Consider the following 27311-nt stretch of genomic DNA (forward strand, 5'->3'; position numbering starts at 1 on the left):
CAAATCGCAACCACCGTTGAAAGCAACGTGGTGGATATTCCTTTAAAAAATTCAAAATTAGGATTCCAATGAGCTACCTGACAACCTTTCTCTGCTTATATAGTCGAGTAGCTGAAATCAAAAGGATAACCCAGAATGACGCTGTCTGCTGTGGCCAAAACAGGGAAGGTAGCCCGAACAACCAGACTAACAAAAGCCTGATATAGACACATACAGATGACAGAACTTTAGACATTTATGGCAACGTGAGTAAACTGGAAGACATCGTGCTAAGTGAAATAAGCTGGTCAGGAAATGCAAATGGAGACTCTCCTCCATCTAGTAAGTCTCCCGGATGCTACCTAAGCTTTCAACTCGTGTTGCTTACGTGAGCAGTTTTGAGCAGGGGCTGGAAGCCACCAGGGTTGAGTTTCAATGGTTGCAGCGTGATGGCCAGTGCATGAAGCAGGTCCGTCTTGCCTCAGGGGCTGCCTAGAGGACCCTGTAGAGAGTCTTGGGGATCTTTCCCTGGGTCAGCTGCTAAAGCCCAAATCATTAGGAACCTTCTAAGCAAAAACGCCAGCCCTTCACAAGGAGCAGGCAGAGAGGCCTGTTGAACGCCTGGCAAAACCCTGCAGACTCTAAATCCACTAACAGAACCCTCCAAAGCCTTCCTCCAGCAAGCCCTTCTTGGAAGCTTTTTCTGCCACAGCTTAACAAGGACCAAGATTTGTAGGAAGTGAACAGGGGCTGGAACGGAGGGTGGGGTAGGGTGGGAGCTGGAGTGGGGAGTAGGAGATGGGCAAGAGGGATATGCAGGAGTTCTACCAGCCTGGCCACAGGCCCTGACTCTACTTCCTTCCCTGAGACCACGGCCCACAAACCTGGCACCTGGTTCACTGTAACACTTTAATACTCACAGCCATGCCCCATCCTAATGGCTCAGGTGGATAGTCTGGACCCCAGGGGTTTTCAAGCTCTGCAGCAGACTCTAATTAGGATCCAGTCTGCTGCTGTTAACCATCAGAATTGAAACTTGGGCCTCTGGCTCCTTGTGTATAAAGTGAGCATTTGGCCTTGGAGGTTCTAGAAGCAATAGGTAATGTGCAAGTTGACTTTACTTGTGAATAGTTTGAGCTTTACTAGATGTGGGGCGTAGGCATACAACAGGAGGAAGCTGGCATGCTGAGGTCTTGGCCCTTCGCACCCTTATGTTCACTCCGTTCAGAAACAGAAACAAACAAGCACAAACCCAAAAGAACAAAAAACCCCAAACCACTGACTATGGTGTGCCACCTTCCAGGGTATAAAGCTAGCTGGACAGAGGTGGAGACAGTAAATCAGGGGTAGAACCCAGTGCCAAGGCTTGACAAACCCTGATGCCAAAGCTTGTGTGTAGGCAGGGCTGATGGCCCTGTGTCCCCAGCCGCTGAGCACAAGCCATCAACTCAGACACCACAAGGCGGCTATCTCCTCACTGCCCAGAGTATCGTGGACAGCACCATTTCCAGAAAACACCCTCAAGCGACAGATGAGCATTCGAGTCTCCTGTGGCCAGTCATGGCTCTCTTTACTGACAACCAGGGCATTGATGCATCTTTCACTGACATTTTGTCCCAGGGGTTGGCCGGAGAGAGAATCTATTTTTCGTCTCCTTCATTCTGCAAGACTGAAATTACCACAGGAAGTGCCTTTCCTGAGCAGTCATTGTCAGGGACTGGAGGGTAGACTCGGTCCCCCTGGTCAGCTCCTATTGGGTACAGGTGATGAGCCAGGGATAGCAGTGGGCGATTGCTGATGGTTATGGTGCTTTTAATATGTTTGGCCCAGGGAATGACACTGTTAGGAGGTGTCGCTTTGTTGGAGAAAGAGTGTCACTGTGGGGGTGGGCTTTGAGAGAACTTTCTCCTAGCTTCCTGGAAGTCAGTCTTCTGTTATCTGCCTTCAGATGAAGATGTAGAACTCTCAGTTCCTCTTCAACCATGCCTGCCTGGATGCTGTCATGTTGCTGCCTTGAAGTCTCTTCACAGCAGTGGAAACCCTAACTAAGACCATGGTGAACAGAGGCAAATGAGGGGTTGGCTCTGCTGCCAGGAGACAGCACTGACTAACCCCCCAACCAGGCTTTGAGGAAACACAAGCTCATTGTGAATAGGAAAGGAGCTTGAAAAGAGCTGAGAAGGCCCTCCCTCTGGCCCCTCCCCTGCCTGGAGATGACTTCATTCTTTCCCAGGTTGTCTAAGCCCCCTCTATCAGCCACCTGGGGGAAGCCTCCTGAGGGCTTACTTAGCAGAGCCACCAGGATGAAGAGGCTGCTGTGGAAACTGGCCGAAGACCAAGGACAGGCTGTGTGGGAGGAAACTTGGGTAATCATCAGGATATTGGGTTCTGTGTGGTGATTATCTTCTCAAAGTTTTAATAGTATTTCAACAAAGACTGTCCGTTTCCCTTTTCCACTGAGCCTCGTGGTTTATAAAATGTCTGTGGGGGCTGCTATGGGAGACCTGGGAAAGCCTCATCTGGAATTGAGAGCCTAAGCTCCTCTGTACTATATGGCCATCACTTGGGATGTTTAGAAAACAGAGTCTACCCCACCCAGGCTCCGCCCAGGTTCCCCCAGGCTCCGCCCACGCCCTGCCCACACTCCACATAATTCTTACTCATCAGGTGGGAGAATAGAGGAGTGTTTCCCCAGCTTGTGGCTGGCTGGCCTTTGAGAAGTCCTGCGGGGCCGTGGCTCCTCTGCTCCAGGCCTGTCCTGGGTGCAGCCCTGCAGTATCACAAGACCCGAGGGCAGAGACTGGATCTGATTTCTCTGTGAGATAGGATAGTGCCCTAGACACACCATCCCCTCTACCTCATTCAGGCTAAAAATAAAAAACAAAAGACAAAGGAACAAACCAGCCCCCATATAAGATCTTGTTTTATCATTAGCTTCTCATGCCAGGGGCTAAGATACCTCTGGACTGACCAACACAAACCAGTTCTTTCTAACCACAGTGGGATGGATGCAGGAGAGCAGCTATGTCTCCTGGTTGAAAGGAATCTGCTGTCCCCTGATCTCTGGGGACAGCTTGACAATGACACTTTTATTACAGCCCCATTCAAAGCAGATTAGCTATTTTACATGCCTGATGCCTTAAAAAGATGTATAAACGAGTCAAATTCATTTTCGATAGCCTCATTTTTCTGATGTGTGAAGAGCGTTGCCTGCCCGTGTGTTCCGGGAAGTCCTCCTGTGTTTACTGGTGTGTCAGGTCAGGGATGAGCCTGCTTTCCCGGCACTGAGCCAAGCCTGAGATGGGAACAGGCTCTTGAGGCCACATGGGGCTCTGTGGGGGCGAGGCAATTGATGGAGACCTCCTCATCTGCTAGCAGCTTCTAGAGGAGAAGGATGTGGGGGTGGAGAAGTGCAGCTCTGTCTTCAAAAACCACTAGCAAAAATACTCTATAAAAGAAAATAAAAACATAGAATAGTCTTTTTTTTTTTTTTCATGGTCAGAGACCTGTTTATACTATCTAAAAAGTTGTTCAGGACCTCAAATAGTTACAGATTACGTGCGATCAGTACCTACTGCAACAAATGTTTTAAGTACTTATATAATCTCTATTATGTGTTAATATAAATATTCCATTTTGTGGAGATAGCTATTTTCTGAAGCAAACAAAAGCTGAGTATGGGACATAGAACAGTTTTACTCTGTGTGTGTATGTGTGTGTGTGTGTGTGTGTGTGTTACTAGAAGAGGAATTCCGCCATCTGTTGATTATCTCATGTGAGATACCTCTAGAAAACTCTACCAGATATTTATGAGAGAACAGGAGCAAACATTGTCCTAGTGTTTTCTCAGACAGCACCTGGCCAGATGGCAGGACACACGGGGGAACCACTGTTGGGCTGAGAGCCTCCCTGATAGGGACCAAAAGGAATCTCTAAAGGAGCAATGCGGCTCAGCACACGGACCAGGAAGCAGAGAGAAGGTCAGAACAGAAAAGGTAAGATGCAGGCTCGAAAGATGCACCAGCGACCTACTTCCTCCAGCCAGGTCGAGCGTGTGTCTTGCTTGCCAGAAGTCTGTTCCGATTTTGAGCCCATCACGGGCTAAGTTTATTCTTTATGTCAGAGCCAGAATAACATTCCTCTCTGGGAACCCTCTCACAGACTTACTAAGTGTGTTCTCAGTCCCACCACGAGGACAAGATGAGCTACAGGAACCAAGCTAAGGCATAGCCACAACAGGAAGGCCATCAGACAACCCATGATATGAGGGAATTACACCTCACAGAATACAGTAAGCAGGCACCAGCTCCAGCCAGTGTGAGTAAATAAATATGTAAATAAATGGGGAAGGAGGGAGCCACTTTTGGTTGCTGTAGCATTCCAGTTAATAAGTGTAGAAGTGGGGGGAATTGGGACTCACCCTGTGGCAAGAGTAAATCACCACCACGGAATAGCATTCACAGGAAAACCAGTGGATTGATTTTACATTCAACGAGTAAAAATATATGCTTGGAATCAGGCTGCATGCAAATGCCAGGGCCTCGCCACCAGATGAGTTTATTATGAAGGAAAAAAATAGTCAATCCTTAGCTGCCTGGAATCAACATCATTAGCCTAAGTCAGGCTGATAGTGTGTGTTCTCTAAGAAGGGCACCTTTATCTGATCTCAAGGAAGGCTCAGACAGTCCCCAAATGGGTGCCATCTTATGACCTCATCAAAGAGGGACCGGGGAATTGTGGGTGGAGGAGAGTAAAGAGATATAACAAACCCATGCAAAATGGGATCTTGATAAAATCTGAGTGTGCTCCAACTGCCCGATGGTAATTCCTGTTAGATTTTTGGTTTTGATAACTGTACCCTGGCTACGTGGTGGTAGCGCTATCTCCAGGAACTGAGTAAACTTCCTTGAGGCTCTCTGCCGATGACTCTCTCCCTCCACTTGGTTTGCTCATTCGGGAGGAAACCCACCCCCACCTTTACACAGCATGCCTGAGATGCAGTCAGATTTTCCAGTGTAGACTGTCATTCATCCAACGCGTGCTGCCCATTCACTTTTCAGGAAACATCCCCACAGTCTTCCTATCGAAGCTAAGGAGCAAAACAGCTGGGGGCTTGGGGGAGAATGCCGGGCCAGTGTGTCATCCTTCTTGGCTGGAAGAAAAGAAGGTCAGAGGATATGAGCCATGAATGGGGCCTGCAGATGTCCAAATGGAGGTGGTATTGATCAGACAAAGGGCAGTTTGTATGTATCAGAATCAGGCCAGGCCAGTGAGGGAAATGCAGAGTCCCGCTCTCTGCTCAGTTGGGGACCAGATGTTCCCAATCTCTGCTGTTCAGAGATGTCAGGGGTTCAGGCCTACTGTGTATCATTAACTCTTCTGTGCAGGCGGTGTCTGCTGGAGACGAAAAGGGGTCCAGACCCTGTGAGGAAACTTGATAAAAAAAGAAAAAAAAAGTAATGAAAATCCAAGAAGACCTTTTCTGGCCATCCTTGTGTTTAAACATAGCATTCCATGTTGGAAAGAAGGTAGGCTGAAGACGATGAAATGAGGTCCCTTTGCTAAATGTTAAGCAAACAGGAGTAGATTAAGGGATAAACACAACTGAGTTGATAATTTCAGACTCTTTGCCTACTTTCTCAATCCACCAGCTTTTGTGAATAGTTGGCTTCTGCTAGGGGGTGGTTGGGTGGGAGAGCAATAGGGAAGGGGGCAGTATGCAGAGAAGTGGGAAGGGAGGAGTTAATGCTAGTTCATGGAGAACTTGAAGGCTGCAGCAGTATATATATATATGTGTGTGTGTGTGTGTGTGTGTGTGTGTGTGTATATATATATATATATACATATATATATATACATACACACATATACACATACATATATACACTATACATATATACATATACATGTATATACATATACATGTATATATGTATGTGTATACTATATATATACTATATATGTGTGTGTATACTATATACACTATATATACATATATATGTGTATATACTATATATACATACATATACATGTATGTATACTATATATACACTATATACATATACTATGTATATACTATATATACACATATTCATATACTACACATATATATACACACTATATATACATATATGTATATGTATATATATTGTGTAGATTGTATGCAGATTGCAGTGTTGTCAGTAGGTATGAGATCATCTGGTTCCGGTTTTATAGAGACCTTACTCCGGTGCTGCTTGCTGTAGAGGCTAAGAGAGGCACCTGTGAGATTAGCTTAGCAACTCGGGGGACTGCCAGATAAGGACTGGGCTTCTGTTTGCCATGTAGTGAGATGTGTCAGAATCCCACGCTCCCCTGTCCTCTGCCAAACCTCCTCAGGTCCTCTCTTACATTCCTTGTTCGGTGCACGGTGGCCTTCCCCTCCCTCCATTATCTTCATGCTGACCCAGGTAACACTTTCTGGTTCTGGACCGTGGCTCATACCCACAGCTGATGTCTACTCCAACATCATGGCAGAGAATACCACACTGTGGCTAATGCCACGGACATTCCAGGAAGCCTTGGATAAGTGAGGGGAGAAGTGTTCTATGCTGGAAAAAGTCTCCACCCCACAGCAAACCTCGATGTGGTAAGTAAGTGGTACTGAGGAAGAGCATTGCCTCCTCTGTCTCCTTCCTCTGAGGAACCTTCCTTCCCCAGCACCCTGTGCCTGGCCCTGGTGATGGCGCTGGGTTCTGCTCCCTCACCTTCCTGTATTCCTTTACTACTCACACCAAGTTCAACTTTGGGGATCGCCAGCTTTGCCCTACCCGAACGGTAGAGCCCCAGGGAGGCAAGGTCATAAAGGCTGTGGGTAAAATCTGACTTTTCTGCAGGCAGTCCCATGTCACAGAGAGAACACAGGCCCTGAGCACAAAGGCCAATTTGGATTCTACACCAGCATCATGGATCCACTTCATGAGCCCATGGAAGAGCTCAGGGCTATTTAACCTCCCTGAAGATTCTTAGCTGGAAGACTGGGATGATAAGACCTAGCTTAGGGTATGGTATATAACAATACGTACATAAAACACGTAATATACAGTGAGTGATGAAAACATACCATTGTCTGCCATAAGCAGTTGAACTAGCACTGGGCTGTTGACCTTCATCCATCTCTGAGTGACATTTGGAAGGGGAGGATGGTAGAGCTTAATGGGAGAGACAAGTGTGCTCTTGTCAGAGGCCTGTGGCCAGTTTCCAAGCCAGCTCTTGGTTGCCTCAACCAGAAGTCCCCATGAATGGATGGCACAGGAAGGGTATTCTGGCCCATATCTCCGATCACAGATGGGACGAGTCCCGTGGCACATAAAGGACTTTGCTAAGTCTACAAAGCACTAATTCAAGTGGCAGAGCTGGGCCCCACAGCTCAGGATTTCTGGGTCTTGGACATCGGATCTCTTGGATAGCTTTTGTTTAGGCTTGGAAGAGCAGAACAATGAGTACGAGTGGACTGAACTCTCCGGTCTACTTCTGATCTCAGTGCCAGGCTATCCAGAGGAGGCCTGAAAGGCAGTTGCTACATCCATCCTGGCCCCAAACTTCCCACAGGAGGGCTACACCTCCAAGTTGGCCCCCAAATGTGGGCTCATGACCTCTTTCACAGTCCTTACATGTCTCTCCAGAGTTCCAACCCAACAAGTGCATACAAGATCCTATAGACAGATGGACAAGACAGAAGAGAGGGATATCTTGAGAAGCTCCCAGGGATGCAGAGAATACACACACACACACACACACACACACACACACACACACACACACACACACGTTTCTTTCTAAACTGAAGAAGTCAGTGTCTTCTTAATGAGGCAGACAATGGCAGGGAGACATTATAGTTTTGGTGTCACATAAAGCTCTACACGAGAACATGCAGTCTCACCTCATCTGAGGGTGTAAGGACAAGGTGAATGACACAGCTCTACATGAGAACACAGTGCCACCTCATCTGACAGTATAAAGGTCCCACTAAAAACCTAGTGGTGTACTTCCATTGTGAGTATTTCACAGCTTACCCCCTCTTACAGAGATCTCGTGTAAATGTAGGCAGCTGGTCACAAACCCCACAGTAGAGACCCTGGCAGTCTTAGCTTGAAAAGGAAGGCCACAGAGAATCCTGGCCTCATCATCTTCCCTGGCAGCTGTGTGATGGAGAGTTAGCTCAGGACACAGAGGCCTTCTCTCTTAGGGAATATCCTGGATTAAGTCTGAGAAGCTAACTCAGAAAAAGGAAATGGACAGAGTTTGAAACACAGAGACCCTCCTTGTTAGATGCATGGCCTGGTTTCAGAGCAGTGTCTGCTCTGCACAGCTGTTCCAGAAACTGCATCCTAAGGAGAAGGATGGAGACTGGAGGGAGAGTCGGGTCTACATGTGTCTCCTAGACCTTCTGGGAAGCACCTTGGCAAGCAGTCTTCAAACCTCCAACACCAGGACCTCTAAAGCCACCCTTCCCAACAAATTCAGCCCTTCAATTCCAAAAGAAGGAACAGGTGGGGAAGGCAGTGAACTCACCATGGGTGGTAGAATGAAGGATAGAGAAACTAAAGACATGTACCTGACCTTGGTCCAGATAACCATTCCTACCGCAGAGGAATGAGCTATGCACAGATGGCCTTGACCTTGAAGGAACATTAGAACATTCTAGACATCCATCTCTCCTATGACACAACTCTTTATTGGGGTCCCGGGAGCTGTAGCTACGGAGAACAGTTGGCTATGTGTTAAGAGGGAGCAGAAAGAGCAGAGCCCAGCTTCACCCCTAGGCTTCATTCTGGTTCCAGAGGACTTGCTGAATTGGCCTCTGCAAGCCAACATTACTAATGGGTTCTGAGCCTGTCATCTGTCCATTGTAGACTCGTCATTCTATACCAGCAGAGAAGGGGCCTTTTGACTCTGAAACGGAAGACCCATTTCATCAGTCAGCGACTGCATTGATTGACAGTTACTATCAGTGGCTATCCAGAGATGCGCACAGAGAGGACCTCTCTCCCGGCTAGCTGTGCACACAAGGCCCTGTGTACACATGAGGTTGAAGAGGTTGCCTTCTTGGACCTTTCTTGTGGACGCAAAGCTATTCCCTTCAACCATTCATCTCCCTTCCTCCATTCTGCACTTGGTTCAACTCTGACCGGGAAATCTCCACATGAAACTCCAAGCTCCTATCCGCCGCCCTCGAGGGTGATTTGCGCACGCTAACCAGTCCCCCCTCCCCTTTCCAACGTCCTTTCTTAGGCCTCACAGCACTGAAAGGGTTTGTGTTCTCTAGAGAGCAGTAAGGATCCCAGGGCCAGAATCTGTCTTTACAGAGCTAACACTTCACTCTGTGCACAGTAAGGGCTTAACATTCTAAGCTTAGAGTAAAAGTATACCTTAGCTGCCATGGGGTTTTGTGTTCTCACCTGGTGGTGGGACCCCCTCCTTCATGGGAAACCTCTGGGTAGGTACCTTATCCTGGTGAGTCTTATCCTGAAAACCCACTGGCCTATTAGTATCCTTAAGAACAGTTAGTGAACTGATTTCATGCATTTGCGTAGTGAGCCCAGTGTCTCTCTGCCTTTCTCTTGATCCTTCTTGTCTAAATTTTCTCCACAGGGGGAGAGCCGACTAGGTGGGCAGGTGCTGTGCCTTTCCAGAAGCTCATTTCTGAATGGTTGGCATCCCTGAGATGTGCTTTCCAGAGCCCAGCAACAGAGCCCAGCAGGCTGGAGCAAGAGATCAGGCTCGCATGCAAAGAAGCAAGGAGCACTGTCAGCCAGAAGGATTCTCTCTCTATATATAGATATAGATAGATATTGTGGTCAAGCTCAGAGTCAGCTATGAGGGGATTTCTCAGCCCTGCATCTGGGGGTCATTTAATATCCAGCTCACCGCGCCACGCCCCTCCCCCCAGGTTTTCTTATGCCTGTGTTGTCCTTCAATGGATCTGGCTGCATTCTCTGCTCCTCCAGGTCTCAGTGAGAAGCAGGCACAGGAACTCTCTCGTGAACTCATTTGCTCTCCCGGTTCCCTCTGCACCTGCTGCCTCTAAGGGCCCGGTGAATCCAGCCGTTTCCACAGCAAACAGTCATAAACAGCCAGAAGCGACCCAGCACTCAGCACTTCCGGTGCAGAAGCAGGGTGGGGAGTCGCTGCTTTGGCAGAGCCCATTTCCATACAGATGTTTTCAGCCATAAAACCGGAGGCTTGAAGAGCAAGAAGTGGGTCGGGTTGCAAATGACAAGGCCTGCGAAGGACATTAGGCTGAAGTTCAGACCGTGATTCAGAGCTTCCTCAGGGCTAACCTGCACCTCACAGCCGGTCAGCTGGGGGCCAGAGGTTTGGGAAAGTGGGAAGTAGCTGAAGGAGCTGAAACCAAAGAGGCCCACCCTGGTTGTGCAAACACAGACCCCCCCCACACACACACACCTTTACCAAACATACCTACTGTGGTATCAGTCCACTGCCTTCAGTTCTTTTTCTTTCTTTCTTTCTTTTTTTTTAATAATTGACAGAAATAATTTTTTTAAAAGATTTATTTATTGGTTATATGTAAGTACACTGTAGCTGTCTTCAGACACTCCAGAAGAGGGAGTCAGATCTCGTTACAGATGGTTGTGAGCCACCATGTGGTTGCTGGGATTTGAACTCCAGACCTTCAGAAGAGCAGTCGGTGCTCTTACCCACTGAGCCATCTCACCAGCCCAAGTTCTTTTTCTTTCCAAACATGCTTGTGACTGAACAAGTTTACTGGGACAGAGCAGAGAGAAGACATTTCTAATGAAGTGTGACTATCTAGTCAGTGGTGACCTTATAGCTTGGGGTTGTCTGATATCAGTGAGACAATGCGATGCAACGTCGTCTTTGTTAGGGTTTCTATTGCTGCAACAAATCCCCATGATCAAAATCCAAGTTTGGCTTTCATTTTGCTCAGGTTTGGGGCAGACAGGGTTTATTTGGTTTACACTCTCATATTGCTGATCATCATTGAAGGAAGTCAAGGCAGGAACCCAAACAGGGTAAGAACCTGGAGGCAGGAGCTGATGCAGAGGCCATGGAGGGGTCCTGCTTACTGGCCTGCTTAGCTAGTTTTCTAATAGAACGTAGGACCCAGGGATGGCATCACCTATGATGGGTTGAGCCTTTTCCCATCAACCACTAAGAAAATGCCCTACAGGCCCGCCTATAATGGGATTTGATAGAAGCATTTTTCTCAATTGTGGTTCTCTCTTTGCAGGTAACTCTAGTTTGTGTTGACACAAGGCTAGCCAACACGAGTATATGTGTCAGTTCATACATGGTTCCTTAGAGCCTGTGATGGTTAATCTTCACCATCAACTTGACTGGATTTAGAATCAACATGGAAACACATCCCTGTGTCTATCAGGGTATTTCTAGAAGGGGCTAGCTGAAGAATGTGCAATACAGTTTCATGAGCTGGGGTACAGATTGGATGAAAAGGAGAATGTCAGTTGAGCATCAGCGGTCATCTCTCTTTGCTTGCTCACAGAAACAATGTAGCAATGTGACGAGTCAAACAATGTAGCAAGGTGACAAGTCTCCACATATTTCAGTTGCTGTGACTTCCCTGTGTGACAGATTGTATCTCTGTGAACTGTAAATCTTGTCTTGAGATGGTTAGCTTTTATTGTCACCTTGAGGCAACTAGAATTAGCTAGGAAGAAAGTTTTAGTAAGTTACCTTAATCAAGTTGGCCTATGGCTATGTCTTTTGGGAAGTGTCTTGTCCATTTTGGGTGACATCCTTCCCTGGGGGTTTGGAGTCCTAAATTATACAAGATAAGAAAAAGCTAGATAAGAGAAAGTAGGCAGCAAGATGGATTCATTTCTCTCTGCTGTTGACTGTGGATATGATGTCACTCACTGCTGCAGTGCCTGCCTTGATGTTCCCTTAATAAACCCTTTCCTTTCCAAAGTTGATTTTTGCCAGAGTTTCCTTTATCACAACACAGATGAAACTATAATACCCTGTAAGCTTCTTCTAGTCAGATATTGTAACTACTGCAATGAAAGAAGGGTGATGCCCAGTGGCTCTTTTTGGAGTTGGACCTCTTTTAACCCAAATCCATTGTAGGAGTGGAGGGAGTTTGAGAAGTCTCATGAGATGACATGGTGGAGGGGGTGAAGTCAAGTACACACAACATGATGGTGGGGGGTCCTTAGTTCTAAGATAGCATAGCTCCTGGAACATCTCTGGGTCACCTGCCATGGTTAAACTCTGCGACCAAGACACAGCACTGACCGTCTTAACTTCTAGCCATGCAATGAAGAGATGTGTTCACACACACAGCTTATAATGAATAGATCAGGCTATGTCTTGTACTGGGACATGAATAAAACATGCAGGGGAGGCAAAAGGAAGAATCAGACTTAGAGCAAAGTGATAGCAGCTCCTTGAAGGCGGTGGCAGGAATGGTCCAGGTAGATATGGAAGGCAGGGCACATCAACTAGATGGGCATAGAAATAAGAGAGTTGGACCATGTCCCCAAAACAGCATCACATGTCCATCAGCAGAGAGGACAGCTGAAAGGTCTAGAATGTTCAGTCTTTGTTCCATGTAGCTGAACTTAATGACTCTTAAAGAGTAGCTACCCTAGTCTGCAGTTTCACCTAATCCTCAACACTTCCTATAGTGGCCCTCTATAGTTTATGTGGGGCAACTGAGGAAAGTATACTAAGACTTGGAAAGTCTCTCAGTTGTAGATGCCAAGTCCAAAGAAGACCTCCTTTTTTTTTTTTTTTAAAAAAAGATTTATTTATTTATGTATTATATGTTAAGTACACTGTAGCTGTCTTCAGACACTTTTTCTTCTCTTTCTGGCTCCACTCACTCTAGCCCAAAGATTTATTTATTTATTTATTTATTATATGTAAGTACATTGTAGCTGTCTTCAGACATACCAGAAGAAGGCATCAGGTTTCATTACAGATGGTTGTGAGCTACTACGTGGTTGCTGGGATTTGAACTCAGGACTTTTGGAAGAGCAGTGAGTGCTTTTAACTGCTGAGCCATCTCTCCAGCATGAGAAGAACTCTTGAGTGAGAACTTGCAGAGGGGAGGGCCTGCAGAGACTGAAGCAGGTGCCTGGAAGGAAACAAACGTTGGGGGACATTGAAGAATTCCCATTGCCGACCACAACGAAGGTAAGAAGGAAGAGGCAAAATAAATTTCAGGATATCCAGATGAGGGTTTAGAGCAGCAGGTGTGACCATTCAGGGAAACTGAGGCAGAGGGTAGAGCTGAGCTCAGGGAGAAGAGGGGGTGCTGTGCCCAGCTATGTGTTGAGCTGATTGGGCTCAGACAGCTTCCAGTAGACGCAGGGGTGCACCAGCCCAGCCTTTGGCATGTCAGAGAACCAGACACAGATCTGGGATTCCCTATGTGTGTAGTCGGTGAGGATTCTGTTTAAGATGGAATGAATGGAGCTGAGCTTCCTCCCTGCCCCCACCCACCCCCAAAGCTCACCTCCCACTCCCAGGAGCCAATTGTGGTTTGCTTGTAAGGATGCCTGCTGTAACCCAATGGTTTGTGTTGCCCCTAAGTCCATGCATTAAAATTCTAACCCCTGTGGTGATGCTATTTAAAGTTGAAGCTTTGAGGAGATTCTTAGGTCATGAAGGAGTAAGCCCCTATAAATAAGATTAGTGCCTTAGAAGAGAAACAGTAAGGACGAGGAAAGATGGCTCATCTAGCACATATGCTTGCTGCCAAATCTGATGATCTGAGTTCAATCCCAGAACTCACACAGTGCTTGCAATTTGCCCTCTGACCTCCACATGTGCACTGTGTTGTGTGTGCACATGCCTCCCTGACCACCACTCCTACCAAATAATACAGGTTTTTTTTGTTTGTTTGTTTTGTTTTTTTTTTAAAGAAGCAAAAAGTATTTAAAAATAATCGAATAAAAGAAACACTATGAAGCTGGGCTAATGGCATACACTTGCTGGGCTAATGGCATACACTTGCTGGGCTAATGGCATACACTTGCTGGGCTAATGGCATGCACTTGCTGGGCTAATGACATATACTTGCTAGGCTAATGGCATACACTTGCTGGGCTAATGGCATACACTTGTGAACTCAACATCTAAGAGGCCAATGCAGGAAGATGGTGAGTTCAAGGCCAGCTTGAGCTACAAAGCAAGACTTTATTTCAGACAATCAAACAAAACATCAAGACACCGAGTGTTCCCTAGCTCTTCAGCCATTGGAGGACATAGCAAGAAGACACTGGCCACAGGCTCTATCAGCCTTGTGCTTAGATATACCTGTTCTTAGTTGTGTGGAGACTAACAATGCTGTTCACTTCCCATTCAGTGGTGGTTTTGTGTTAGCATCTCAGACCGACAAAGCCTTCTGCAGACTCACACATCTCCTGGAAGATAAGTCATCTGAAAAGCCAGAGAAACCTCTACCATGCCTCAGACACTGAGTGGCAGTCAGCCAGGCCGTGGTGCTGTCTTTCTGCCTGAGTCACCGGGAATGATTTTGTGTGTGGTTACGCTGTAGCACCTTTGAGTGACAGAGAGAGTGGGCGGAGGCTGAGTCATGTGAGCCTCTTCCGCAGATGGTGGAGGAATGTGAGTCACACCACATCTCCAGTGCGTAGGGAGAAGCAGCTTAGAAACCCCGCAGAGACCATGTCCAGAGACAGGTCTCAGGGCCAAGCTTGCTGATAGCTGGTCCTTAACAATGATGGGTGTGGCTGTTATTTAAATGGGCCTTTACAGATCAGACATTCACCAGTTTTTCCTCACCAAGTCTCAGGTTATACTATTGTCACTTATGTGGTTGTCAATAGTTACCTTCATCTGCCCCCAGGCTGTGGATGTAGGCACTGGGCTAGACTTTGCCATCTTTTCCTTGATGTCAAGTCCATCTGAAAGAACAATTGAATAAGCAAGTGAATGAGTCTCTCCCCTTGGGATTGAAGTTTAATACAGTCTACGAGTATACACACACACACACACACACACACACATACACACACATATATATATATATATACATACATATATATATATATATTCATTCTATTCTGTATACACAATAACTTTGGAAGACTAAGGATATGTGATACATTAATAGTAGAGCTTACTTCCTGAAGATGGAGACTGAGGACTGGAATGGTTGATTACCTTATCATCTTCCTTGCCCCTGTTCCCTTCACATATATATGTGTATATATGTATAATATATATTGCACAGAGAGAGAGAGAGAGAGAGAGAGAGAGAGAGAGAGAGAGAGAGAAACAGAGACACACAGAGAGAGACAGACACACAGAGAGACAGACAGACAGAGAGAGAGACAGAGAGAGAGATTTTCAAGTAGCCCAGTCTGTCTTCAAACTCACTATGCGGTCAGGATAACCTTGAACTTCTGACTCTCTTGTCTCTTCCTCCCGAGCGCCCACTCTCTGCAGTGCTGGGGATTGAACCTAGGACTTCATACCTGCTAACCACGTGCTCTACCACTGAGCTACAGCCCCCCTCCCATTCTCCTCTCTCATTCACTCGGTAACACAGAAAACATAGTTTGTGTCTGTCTACACAGGCTTGATTTTGTACCCCAGGTGCTAGTCCTCTGACCCACACTTAGGTTTGGAGGTGCTGGCTAGCTCCTCTCATGGGTGCCATGTCATATTTTAGATCAGTAGCATCTGCAGCGTAGCCAGATGGGATTGAGCACTTAGAAGTAGGCAGGGGTGGTGGCGGAAGTGAGTGTGTGCTGAATGAGAACCCCAGATTACTGGAAACTACATTGAGGCCTAAGCTAGGTGACAAATCAGAGGTTATTAGAGCTAGAACTGTGGGTAAGCCAGAACTGTGCGTGTGCCAGGTTGTCACAGTGAGAAGGTTAGGATCTCCATAGTGCAGAGTCTCTTTTCATCCCTTACACCAGTGATGGGTAATCTCCCTGGTGGCATAAATCCAGAGCCTCGCTTTCCTGCCCTTTCCCCAACTATAGATCTGAGCACTACGTAAACTTCCCAGTCTTTGGCCAAGGAGGCTACAGGCAGAGCATTAGGTATGTTGGAGGAGCTTTGACCTGATGGTTAGAAAACTAGGGTACAGGCTTGCTTTTATAAGTCCATCTCTTTTGTATTCTGTTAACTTGAATTTGGCCCGAAGTGGCCCCTGAACTCTGAGTTCCCGCATAACAAACTGTAACCAAACTTAGTGTGTAACAAAACTGTAAAATTTTGTCATAGAGTTTGAGCCAGTTACAACATAAGCATCAGCCAACCATGGGATGCTGGCTAGATAGTCTGCACCACAGAGGGGCCCTGTCTTCCTCAGCTCATTGTCCAGGGTGAGGGTGCATAAGAGGAGGTGAGGCTCTCAGCATATCTGGTCCAGTCCTCTCTTCACAGAGGCTACCTCTGTTCCTGGCCCCACACCACGCCTGCTCTTCTCTTTCATGGCTTCCAGATCTTGAATGATACCCGTGGGGCATCTTGCGTTGGGAAGATCTTTCTTCCTCTCCTTCCTTCCATCCTCAGAGATAAAGGGCATTTCTTTGTGTCACTGAGTGGATTCCTTGCCAGTCATTTGTGGCAGACAGGAAGCAAAACTGTCCCCACCCTTCTACACTGTCAAATGACTGCAGGGCACTGAAATTTTGCCCAAAGGTTTGGTTTCCAGTCCTTCAGTATTTTAGCTCTGTGTTTCTTGTATGAGAGGATGCTGGAAAGTCGTGTTTTGCATCTGCTCTCAAGTGGCGGTGGCTTATTCCCCTTTCAAGTCGGTTGACACCGTTGTAGGGCACCACCATCTGCCTTCATCAGTATTTCTCAGGAGCTTCTGAGGGAAGACTGAGAAAGGTAATGAGAAATGGCATGTGAGTGAGTCCTTCAAGATTTAGCCAGAGAAGCTACCCAGAACTAAGTAGAGTAAATTCTGTACTTTTCAATGGTACTTGCACGTGCTTGTGCATTAAATAAACATCAACCCATACCTCATGCCAAAACAGATCATAGATCTTAACCTCAGGCAACAGTTCAAGTGAAATCATAGATCTGACGATTGTCAAACATCTAGAAGAAAACGCAGGCAGCAGAAAATCCTAGTATAGTGGGATCAAATATAGGATACCGAAAGCACGATCCATAAAATCAATTGGTGATACAGTTGACTACATTAACATTAAGAACTCTGCCTTTCAAAAGACACCACCCATTACCGAGAGGACAAGCCTCAGACTGAGATAGAACATGCACAATGCAGAACTATGATAAAGGACATGTATACAGAATACAGAAGTTATGTGAAACGCAACAATAGGAGAACAAACGCCAACAATAACAACAAAGATTGTAAGTGCAAATGATCAGGAGACTTGACACCGTACTAAAGTGGGAGCTCACTCTGAGCTGTGGTAACAAACATGAAGCAAAACAGAAGTCTTAAAGATGTGGAAATAGAAAATAAAGCAATAGCGTTGGAAGTTAGTTTGACCCTCTCCTGAAGTGCTAAGCTTGCAGTTCTGGCTCAGCCACCATAACCCAGGCCATTTACTCAAACAGACGAAAGCATGGCTGTGACAGGCAGGCACTCAAGCATATTTACCTGTTTTAGCTGCAGTAAATGTCCATCCATGGGAGAATGGACAAGCAAGTGGAAGCATAGCTCATACAATGGAGTTCTTCACAGTCGTAGAAAGGAGTGGACACGTGTGTATCTCAAAATAACTTGTCTCAGAAAAAGCTTAGTGATATAAATAAGTCTCTCATGACTACATTTGAAGAAACTTCTAGAAAATGCCAACTTACTTTTTAATGACGGAAATCAGACCATTGCTTGCACACGCTGAGCAAGTGGAAACAGCCAGGGCACCAGCTCCCCAGGCCCCAAGTTAGACATTTCATAACTATGAATGTCTATTTTATTTTAATTAGTTGGCAGATGAATTTTCATACACGTGTGGCATGTGCTCTTCTCACGGGGGAAGTGTTTCCCAAAAATGTGGAATATTGCCAAGGCAGAAAGTAGTATCTGTGTTAGAGAGCTGGGGAGGATAAAAATGAATGAACTAATATCTAACTTACAAAATAGAAAAGGACTAGAAATAGAAATAGACTAGACTCCATCCTAGTGCTTCCTTAAACTCACAAATGGGACCCATGCCTAGCTCTGTCCAACTTCAGACTTAATGAAGAATAAGTAGATGGATTCCCACTATAATCAGAGATGAGATGAGAACTGCCGGCCTGACCAAGATTTGAGATAAGAAAAACGAGCATAAGGACCAGGAGTGGATAGGAGAAAGAAGGGTCCTTGCTTGTAAATAAAGCAACCTCGTGATAGAATCTGACAATAGATGTTATGGGACACTAAAGGGGGCTGGAGAGATGACTCAGCGGTTAAGAGCACTGGCTGTTCTTCCAGAGGTCCTGAGTTCAAATCCCAGCAATCACATGACGGCTCAAAACCATCTGTAATGGGTTCTAATGCCCTCTTCTGGTGTGTCTGAAGACAGCAACAGACTCACATATATGAAATAGATAAATCTTTAATAAAAAAAAAACAGAAAAAAATGAGATACTAAAGGGATTTTCCTAGTTCAGAAACTATATATATGTGTGTGTGTATATATGTATGTATGTATATACCACATTTATATATTATTTTAATCACCAGCAACACTGAGTAAAAGTAACTATTGTTTAGAAGGAGCTCTACCTCACCAAGTATTCTATTTTCCATGTCACAGGGATTGCTGCATTGAGCGCCAGCTTGTGGGATTCTGTTCTTGTGCATGTGCCAGTTCATGCGTGTGGTGTCAGTTGTTGCTGGGTCAGACATTTGGGCTCCTCTCCTCCCAACTTGTGGTTTCCCCTTCCCTTGAGCACCTTGGAGTTCCCTATACTCAGCTGCCAAATAGGGAGGGGCCTGATCATGTGCTCTGGGACTACATCCACACCTAGACACCAGGAAAGCAGAGATCTCTACCCCAAGCTGAGTGGTCATTTCTATGCATTTCACAAGGTAGAAGTGGGCTTAAAGACCTGTTCCAGATAGTGAACCACTGTCTCTTACAAACTATATACACAATGGGATTTGGGGTAGGAACAGGGGAGGGGATAGGATTCTGCTCTGGCTGACCAGATTTTCACTACGTAGCCCAAGCTGGCCTAGGGCTCCAAGCAATCCCCGTCTCACCTTCTGAGTGCTGTGTCATCACATCTGCCAAAACAAAATATTTAATTTTATTAATTAATTTAATTGGTAAGGTAATACAAAGCATACACTCATGTAGATTAGTAGACATTGTTGGTAGGATGAGCATGGTTGTGCGAGCCTGTAGTTGCAGTACTTGGGTGGTGAACTGGGGTGGTTTCAATAGGCACGACCCCTATAGACTCATGTCTATGAATGCTTGGCCACAGGGTGTGGCACTACTAGGAGGTGTGGCCTTGTTGGAGGAAGTGTGTCACTGTGGAGGTGGGCTTTGAGGTTATATATGCTCAAGCTATGCCAGTGTGACACACAGTCTCTCCCTGCTGCCTGCAGATCAGGATGTATAACTCTCTGGCTGTCTTCAGCATCATGACTGCCTGCATGCTGCCTACCATGATGAAAATGGACTTTGAAACTGTAGGCCAGCCCCAAATTAAATGTTCTTTATAAGAGTTGCCTTAGTCATGATGTCTCTTCAGAGCAGTAAAACCCTAAGATGTGCACACAGGAGGATCTGGAGTTGAAGGTCATGTTTGGTTACATGATGAGTTTGAAGGCAGCCTGGGTTACATGAGACCCTTTCGCAAGTAAACAAACAAGCAAAACAAAACCAATTCACACCAAACCAAGCCAAACAACAGCAATGAAACTGTTTTTGATGAGCTAGTGACATAGATCAGTGTTACAGTAACTGCCTGGCATATGCAAGGCTTGATCACCCATCATCAAATTCAAAAGAAATTAAATTATAGAAAGGCATCAAAGAAGAAGTGAAGAAATGTGTCACAGGTTGGAAAATGCTACAACTGACAGTGTTAACGATCTCCTAATTGGTCTGCGTTGTCTATGAAGTTCTGATTAAAACCACCTTAATTTTATAGAGCCTGAAACACCAATGGTAGCATCCAATTGGATGAACACAGGAGGAATGGCTGCCCAAGTGCATGGAAGAGGGGTGGGAGGAGCTATAGCCAGACACACAGACTTGCAAAATCATAGTGATCACATATGGTACAGGCACATGTATGTAGTCATGTGGACATGACAAAGCTCAGAAGTGTCATTGCAAGTCACAGTGAAAGGATACATAAATTTGGTTATGTAAGTGGAGAAAAATAAAATTTCATTTTCTGCCCCACTAAAAAGTAATTTCCAGATGACTTTAAAATCCATATGTGAGGGCTGGAGAGATGGCTCAGTGGGTAAGAGCACTGACTGCTCTTCCGAAGGTCCTGAGTTCGAATCCTAACAACCACATGGTGGCTCACAAACATCTGTAATGAGATCTGATGCCCTCCTCTGGTGTGTCAGAAGACAGCTACAGTGTACTTACATATAATAAAAATAAATAAATCTTTGGGCTGGAGCAAGCGGGGCTGGAGAGAGCAGAACTGGAAAGAGTGGGGCTGGAACAAGAAGAAAAAAATCCATATGTGAAAAAACAGGACTTATAAATGTGCCAAGAAATATATTTATATAACATTGAGAAAGGAAATAATTTAGAATTATTTTTAGATTTTTAAATTTTTATGTGTGTGAATGCTTTCTTGCATTTATGAATGTGTACCATGTGCTTGTCTGGTGCTCAAGGAGGTCATGGATGGCTTTAGATTCCCTGAAACTGTAGTTACAAATGGTTATAAACTACAATATGTTGCCTGGAACCCAAACCTGGGTCCTCTGCAAAAAGCAAGCACTCTTAACTGCTGAGACATCTCTCTAGCCACAGGAAAGAAAAATTTAATCAAGCCACAGAGAGCCCAAATTTCAGAGAACAACTGAGAATTTTGACCATATTGAAACTTAGCATCTCTTTTGCCTAAAAATCTCAAAAGCAAAGCAAAACACATGCCACGTATCAGTGAAAAAATACTTACAACCCATAACTGAGCTCCTCAAAGAACTTGTATCTGGAATATAAGGGGGAGATACCACAAATGAATAAAGGATGGATCTGTCCTCTTTCTACTTACCTGAAGGCATATTCTTTTTTTTCTTATTTATTTATTTATTTATTTATTTATTTATTCATTATTAGATATTTATATACATTTCAAATGCTATCCCGAAAGTTCCCTATACCCTCCCTCCGTCCTGCTCCCCTACCCACCCACTCCCACTTCTTGGCCCTGGCTTTCCCCTGTACTGGGGCATATAAAGTTTCAATATCAAGGGGCCTCTCTTCCCAGTGTTGGCCGACTAGGTCATCTTCTGCTACATAATATGCAGCTAGAGATACAAGCTCTGGGGGTACTGGTTAGTTCATATTGTTGTTTCATCTATAGGGTTGCAAACACCTTCAGCTCACCTGAAGGCAAATTCTGACCACAGGGAGAGACTCTTCACATGGTCTAATTAGCAACAACGTATAATTCTATCCCACTGAGCGTGGGTGAGGAGTTTAAAGAAGGTCGGCTTATAGGCCAGCAATGGAGGCACAAGTCAACACCGATTATTTTTATGGTGTCCCACAAGACTGGTGCTATACACATTTCTAGCTTAGCAGTTTCGCTTTCAAGTATGGAACCCAAAGAAACTACACCCGGACACAAGGGGACCAGAGAAGTTCCCAGATAAGCCCTGGCACTACCTCAGTGTTCACCCTCGGGGAAATGAATGGATTAAGTACTGCTCACTTGTGAGATCTTCACTCATGGGAGTTTTAGCCAGTTGTGTATACTATGTATCAACAGAGGGCTCCTATAAAAACAATACAGAATGCAAGAAACTCGTGGCTTTTATTTTTTCCAAAGTTGTGTCTTCCCAGATATCAGGCTATAAATGGTGCTGGCAGGCTTTCCCCACGAAGGCCAGATGGTTAATATTTGAGGTGTCTGAGGCCACACACAACCTCTATCTGTCTCTGTCTGTCTCGCTCCTCTTTCTGGCTCCCTTCTTCCCTCCCTCCTTTTTTAAGATTTTAAGATATAAAAACCTTCCTGCGGTGCTTCTCCGTGTCACCTTGGCAGCTGTCATTATTTTCTGCCTTTCCCTTGCCATCCTCCGTCCAGTATTTCAGACTCAGTTCCTCTCATTTCAAGCTTCCGACCAAGGCTGGATCCCGAGCTCACTTCCTTCTCCTGTGCAGCAGACCTGTCTGTGATGAGGTGTGTTGAAGAGGTGGGGAGGAGTGTGCACAGGCACATCCTGCCTATCATTCTCTGTTCACATGTCAGTCAGGGTTTTTTCTCTCAGAGTCTGCAGACAGGGGCTGGTGCATGTGGACTCCTGAACATCCTGCAGCAGATTCAGGACACAAGGAAAACCCCTCCTGGGCATCTTGTTTCAATATCCAGTCTTCCATAAACTCATCCTTGAGTGTCTGACTTTGGCTTCTGGAGGTGTTATGTAGCCCAGTGAGGATAGGGAGTGAGCAGGGTGCAGCAGAAAAAGAACTCCAGATTCATCTCTTGATTGACAGCTAGAGACCAATGGACAGCACGTGAAGAGGAAATGAACCGACCTTTGAGAGGGCTGGCCCCCTGCGATGTCTACGTATTTCAGATTCTTATCAATCGTGGAGGAGCTGCACCTCCCGTCTGAGTCTCAGTGTTTTGGCTGAAGATGAAGAGATCCCATTCCCTAGGCAGAATCTGAAGTTTGATGGAGACGGCTTGCAGCACACAGGCGGCATATGGCCTGGCACACAGCACAGCTATTCATTTCCACTCTTCCAGCATCCTCACGGTATGACTGCAGCCTATGATAGCAGGGTCTGTCAGCTGTGAATGAGAGCCTCCATCCATGGATGGAGCTAGTGGAGCAAGGACCACTTCAGCTTAGGAAGGCATCAGCGGTCTGTAGTGCCTTTCCTTTTAGCAGGGCGAGTCCTAGGCAGGGAGGCACAGGTTTGGGTTCTGTGATGAACCTTTGAACAAGATGCCCAGCTACTGCCACATCATAGGAGAGTTGGTCCAGGGTATACCATCTGTCCAGGGACCCTGCCGGATCCCATCCAATGCCTGTTTCCCCTTTTCTCATTGAAGCACCCTTGACTTTCACCTACCTTTCACTCTCATGATAGACTTTTCCTCATTCCCACAAGAATGACAAAGATTTTGTCATTCTCTGACACAGCTCGGCTTACTCATCCCTTCCTATGTATTTCTCAGCCCTGCCTGGCCAATGGTGATGATGTGATATCTCCATGGAAACAGATGTTGAGCCCACAGTTGCTTAGCAATGGTATGCTGCAGGATGATGTAATCCAAGCTGTAGTTTCCTGGGGGGTTGGCATCCTTTGATGCGCCTGTACCGCTTGGGCTGGGAGGCCTGGGATGAGTAGGAGGCTCCATCCTTTCCTTGGCTCTGTGCTTTTTATGTAAAGGTAGAAAATGGAAGGAGCTGGAATTTAGCTATTTGGCAGGAATGGCATCAGAACAGGGGCAAAGTATTGGGAATCAGAGAACTGGGTTTGAGGCAAGGGCAAGGTGACTTGTTCCTCTACAGGACCACCGAGTGGGGTGTCATGGAAACTGTCCAGTGGGGATATGGCAGCCAAACCTGTAGACACTGCTTCTTCCCACTCCATCTTCATCATTATGACAAACACTGCTCCCCACCGATCCCCCTTCACATCTGGAAGGCCTGGAGTAAGGGTTCAAATACAATATCCAAGGGCACATAACATTATAAGCCAGGCCATCAGCCCAATAACATTGCGAACTGTGGCAGGCACAGCAGTGCTCCCCTGAAACGGGTCTACCTACCAATAACCCCAAACACGCAAATGCATTAGATCCAATAAGGCTGTGGGTGGGATGAAGGATGCTACCTGACTGCCCCGCAGATGAGGAGGTGGTCATCTGGATGAGGTAGGGTAAGCCAATGGAAGAGCAAGGGTCCATCTGCGGATTGAATGTGGTGTGCCTCCTTCCAGGCTTCACGTGTTGAGAGCTCACAGCCTGGAAATGGCAGGGAAACATTATGGAAGAGGCAGGAGCTAGTAGGAATTCTTATGTCACTGGGGTTCTGCCCCTAGGGGGAACATGGGAGTTGTGGAGTGAACTCTCACTAGACCCAGTTGTTAGAGAAGCCTAAATCAGTCTCTACATTGCTGCTTTGTTGTTTGAGGGGTGTGTGTGATTTTTTTTCCCCTCACAAACATGTTCCTGTCACCTACCATGACAGTCCCATCAGAACCAGTGAGTGCCAGTGCCTTGGAACCCCAGAAATGGGTTCTCAACCATCCTTTCTGCTTATAAAGTCAGACTAGTCATTCCAGTAACAGAAGGAAAGGCATGTGGAACCTTTCCCATGGAAGATAGATGTTAAAGAGAAGGTTACTGCTATGAGATTTGAGAGACTAGATTTTTCACCAGCTTTGAAGGATGAAGGGGAGAAGTGTGGAGGAACACAGGTTGTCTCTAGAAGATGAAAAGAGGCAAGAAAATGGATGCCACCATAGGGCGTCTACCCAAAAATATACCATGCCGGACACCCAGTCTCACTTCTGACCAAGGAACTCTAAGACAATAAATAAATTTGTGCTATTTAATTCTAATAAGATAAATATGGCATTAAACCCGAAGTGGGACATAATACAACAAATGTCACACAGCCTGTGGAGGGTCCATGGCCGTGTTGCCCAATGGCTGTACAGGGGAGGCAGATCTGACCCTACAGAAGAAAACAAGAAGTGTTCCATCCCTTGCCTATCTTCCTGTACTAACCCCTTCAAAGTAAAAACAAAAAACAAAAAACAAAAAAAGCTCAAATGAAACCAGCTCAGACTTCTGACCGGCCATCCGTGTAACCAAACCCAACCCTCCCACTGGCAAAAGAAGCTGGAGGAGTGGTGGAGGAGAGGGACACAGGACAACTTTCCTTTTTCCTGTGTCCCACAGATGGTAGTTGGAGCCATCTTGGACTTTGAAGTGTCCTTGCTTCCTTGCTTGTTGACCCCACCCCCAACTAACAGGGTGAACGCTGTCGTACCTAGGGATTCTGCAGGTTTGTGTACACTCTGCCTTCTCCAGGAAGCCTTTGGTGGCCAATATGGCCCACATTCGACCCCTTCTGGCTACAAAGGTTTTACACAGTGGCTTCTGTTCAGCGTGGCGTGGCACAGGAAGACAGTTTAACATACCACCCCTCTCTTCACAAACCGTTTCATGCCTCTAGACCACAAAGAGGAAGTATAAAGACACCAATTCTCTGTTGGCTGGTGCTCATCAGCTGGTATGATCACCAACCAAGAGGGCATATCCCAGCTACAGCCTGATATAGCCTGCTTCTCATAGGTTTTTCTTCCCTGATAAGTACATTTTGGCTTCACGCTTTCTTTAAGTTTCCCTGGACTTCTTTTCTGGAACTGCTGGAACATCTATGCATGAGTTCTGCCATGTTGTAATACATGGCAGACTCAGGCAACCCAAGAAATGTAAAGTTCAGTGACTCAGGCCAGACTCTTGAACCTCTTCCAGAGGACCGGAGTTTTATCCCCACCACCCATGTTGGGCGGCTCACAGCTACCAGTAACTCCAGTTTTATGGGGATCCAATGTTTTGTTCCATCTTTTGTTGGCACCCACACTCAGATGCACATACCTGCTCCCCATACATATAATAAAAAATAAAAATCTATACTGAAAGTCTGTTTAAACATCTTTATACATGTACATTTTTTAATCATAAAAATAAATATTTATGGTCCAATGGCTCAGGAGATTTGACCTTGAGTAGGCCTGTCCTGAGCGCTTCTCTGACTTCAGTTTTGCCGGGGCAGGTGTCTATCAAAAGCTTTATTCTAGTCGACTTTATTCTGTGGCTATGCCTGACTTTCAGGTTCTAGTCTACTGACTGTGTGGCTCCTCTGGACTCAGATAGCCCACTGAGCTCACTGCCTTTCTGGACTCCTTCTGATTAGGCAGCCCTGTATGATTAACATCTCCATTCCAGACACCTACTGACCTGCCTGCCTGCCTGCATATGGTCAAGATGTTCACTCAACAGGCCTAGAAAAGGATCTCTCTGTACCTTTTTTTATTTCTACCTTGACAGATATCTCATCCGAGTTAAAAAACATTTATCCACTAGCCGCATCCTCACCCTGGTTTTCAGCCTCCCTCTTCATCATCCCTATCGATCAAGCACAGAGACTTCAAGCTGATCCAGTCACGAAATTGCACATTTCCTTTAGGAAACATTGTCCGTGAATGTCCTCCCACTGCGTACCAGCCTCACGGAGAGACACTTAGAGCCTGTATGGGCCTGCTTCTTCTGGAACCATGTTCTAGTCCCCTCTGGCCTTCCGAGCAAAGAGGAGTGCCATGTTTGTCCTGGATCAAAGAAGCCTGCAGTCACTCCCCATATCCTCCACTCCGCTAGCTGCTCTGGGCAGTTTGAAGATTAATGAGGTGGCACATGTGCATGCGGCATGCAGAAAGGAGCCGGCAGAGAAAGTAGTAGCAGCGACCTGCAGAGATAGCGAGTGACTGCCACCCAATGAAAGATGCACATGTCCCAGTAGTGTTACGACCTGCAAGCAGTGTCTATTTTCAAGCTGCTCAGGATGTCACAGATTGTGAACCACTGCTAATTCATTCATGGCATTCCTGGGGACCAAGCAATGCCTCCATTTGGGGATTGGCAAAGATGGAAGTAGCCAGTAGGGTCAACTCTCTGCATGCAGGGATAGGTCCTCATGCTATCTCTCTGTGTGCAGGAATATATCCTCATGCTATCTCTCTGTGTGCAGGGACAGGTTCTCATGCTGGCTAGACGGTTGCTGAAGTATTGCCCACATAGTAGGTCATGATGCTTTTGGTGATGCTTGCTCTAGTCTGGAGTCTTCTGAGTGATTTGGCAGATGGCTGTGTGTACCTGCATCATCCTTTGCATAAATTCCACCTGGTCACATTCTAGAGAATGATTCTCTATGTTTGTGTGCCCAAAGGGCTGCACTACTTATAGACTATAAATAATTTCTCTCCGAAATATCAAAACATCCCCTTTTCCTTAGGAATGTATTTTCTATTTTTAATGGTATCTTCCGGGAGGTAGGTCTTAAGCAGGAATACTTTGGTTTGGGTCCTCAAAGTTGCCCTCGTTTGCCCTGACCCCTGTTCTTAAAGAATATTTCTCCATGATCTATTTAGTTTAAGGTCTTAGGC

The 27311-nt window shown here is 46.0% G+C and overlaps 1 long non-coding RNA gene across 1 annotated transcript; it reads left to right on the forward strand.

Annotated features, from left to right (window-relative positions):
* The first annotated feature begins 2257 nt into the window (after nt 1–2257).
* On the forward strand, nt 2258–5416 carry E330032C10Rik (RIKEN cDNA E330032C10 gene). Its single transcript, NR_167655.1, has 4 exons — nt 2258–3974; nt 4141–4296; nt 5040–5194; nt 5367–5416. It is a non-coding gene; the product is annotated as an RIKEN cDNA E330032C10 gene (long non-coding RNA).
* The last annotated feature ends 21895 nt before the right edge of the window (nt 5417–27311 follow it).

The sequence above is a fragment of the Mus musculus genome, chromosome 17, assembly GCF_000001635.26.
Source record: "Mus musculus strain C57BL/6J chromosome 17, GRCm38.p6 C57BL/6J".
Taxonomy (NCBI): domain Eukaryota; kingdom Metazoa; phylum Chordata; class Mammalia; order Rodentia; family Muridae; genus Mus; species Mus musculus.